Source organism: Mirounga angustirostris, unplaced genomic scaffold (genome assembly GCF_029215605.1).
Source record: "Mirounga angustirostris isolate CCGP_5_RB_7025 unplaced genomic scaffold, mMirAng1.0.hap1 SCAF_7, whole genome shotgun sequence".
Classification (NCBI taxonomy): domain Eukaryota; kingdom Metazoa; phylum Chordata; class Mammalia; order Carnivora; family Phocidae; genus Mirounga; species Mirounga angustirostris.
Window position 1 is genome coordinate 65270747 of NW_026991715.1, and position 2077 is coordinate 65272823.

At 35.2% G+C, this 2077-nt stretch overlaps 1 non-coding gene across 1 annotated transcript; it reads right to left on the bottom strand.

The window, feature by feature from the left end:
• Positions 1-213: 213 nt before the first annotated feature.
• Positions 214-320, bottom strand: LOC123836325 (U6 spliceosomal RNA). Its single transcript, XR_006788939.1, has one exon. It is a non-coding gene; the product is annotated as a U6 spliceosomal RNA (small nuclear RNA).
• Between the last annotated feature and the right edge of the window lie 1757 nt (positions 321-2077).

Consider the following 2077-nt stretch of genomic DNA (forward strand, 5'->3'; position numbering starts at 1 on the left):
ATTAGTTTGATATAGCTGTTACATGCATTTCATTACATTTGATATTTATTTAGGTAACATGTTTCTTTGTTTTTTTATTCACTAAATTTGTCTTGATGCTTAGGCAGATTTGTACTTTTGTTCTATTGGTTACCTTTGTATGAAAACATTACCCTGTTTTCTTATTTAACCTTTTACTAACTTTTTTGTTGACTTATAATGGTATACTATCTTTTTAATATGGAACACTTCACGAATTTGCATGTCATCCTTGCACAGGGGCCATGCTAATCTTCTCTGTATCGTTTCAATTTTAGTATATGTGCTGCTGAAGTGAGCACTATAATGGAATGCTTAAATGGTGTATCTAATGCTAGTACCAACGTCAATAAACATATGCTAATTTTCTCTTCCCCTGTTTCATTTTTTTGGTTGCAGTATATTGTCAGACACAAATTACATACATCATATAACGTATTTTATTCCACCCTCATCCATACATTCCTTTTAGTCTTCAATCTAGAATTAAGTATATAAAATGTCTACCGTCACTCCTTTTGTTGTCATTGCCCCTACTGTCTCTTGGTTGGATGAAATTCATCTTCTAATAGATTCCTCAGGAAGGGCTCATAGGTACACAGCTCCTTGAGCTCTTGCATATTTTTTTGAGCTCTTGCATATTTAACCCTTTCATGTAACCTTGGTAGAAACAGTTTTGCTATTTATCTTTGTTCACAATTACATCTGAGTATTCTGAAAATGTTGATCTCTTTCTCAAATTGTTCTTATTCTCCATAAATACATGTGATGGAGCACGGTCAATACCTTGGTGGAATGTGCTATTTATTTTTTCACTTACAGGAAAGTTGAATTGAAGATGGCCTCTTATATTTATCCTAAGAGCATGGATATTTATAGTTTTATTTTTCTTTCTTTCTCTTCTCTTTTTTTTGGGGGGGGTGGGAAGAACATGTTGTAAGATTTATATTCATACCACCACCATTACCTCAGTCATATAATACCATTGCAACAATAAAGAAAATATGTAAATGACATTATTTTGCTACCAAATATGGAGATAAATATAAAATTCCTAGGTCATTGTCAAATTAGCAGAGTGTATTGCATTGTGGCGTCCTGGAGATAGTGACACCACTGTTTGTTTCTTTTTGCTTATGCAGCAATAAGGGCAATGCATCCCAAGTAGTTGAGCTTAATGAATGCTTATTGACTGAATAAATCCTAGCTGCTGCTGCATAATTAGTCAAAGGCATAATCCTAGGGTTTATTCATGTAAAGTCAATCCAGAACACCAGAAATGATGTTTGGAAAATGTTCTTTTTCTTGGCTGTGTAATTTTAGATGTGTGCCAAAAACCTAACAGTCACTGAGAAAAGGGAATCATGGAAGTCCAACGGCTGATTTTGTTCTCAGTTTGTGCTATATACAGGTAAGGCTCTTTATTACAGCTATGCATAAGCCTTCATTATCCACCTAACTGCTTTGAGGCAGCCTCCCTCAAGGTGGACTACTCCAAATCTCAAAGGAGTGGAAGGACCACTTTAAAGTAAAGCAATAACTCTATCATTTTGCTCTTTCAAAGCCTTGCTACTCAGTAAAGAATGATGTTCAGATGAGAAGCATCAATATCACTGAAGAATTTATCAAAATCACAAAATTTCAGGTCACTTCCCAGAACTACTAAATTTTACTCTTTATTTTACTAAAACCCCAGGTAATTTATATGCTCAATAAAGTTTGAGAATGCACTGGAAAAAAAAAAAACACCTCTAATAAAAGATAAAGGGGTGCCTGGGTGGCTCAGTCAGTTGGGCGTCCGACTCTTGGTTTTGGCTCAGGTTATGATCTCAAGGTCCTGGAATTGAGCTCTATGTCAGGCTCCACACTCGGCAGACACTCTGCTAGAGATTCTCTCTCTCTGTCACTCCCCCCACTCACTCTCTCTCTCTCTGTCCCTCTCTCTAAAATAAATAAATAAATCTATAAAAAAATATAAAGAAGGAAGAAATCAGGGTTGTTTACAACAGAGTTTAATCTAGTCAGAGTATATTTAACCAACATCAAGTAAAAGGATGAA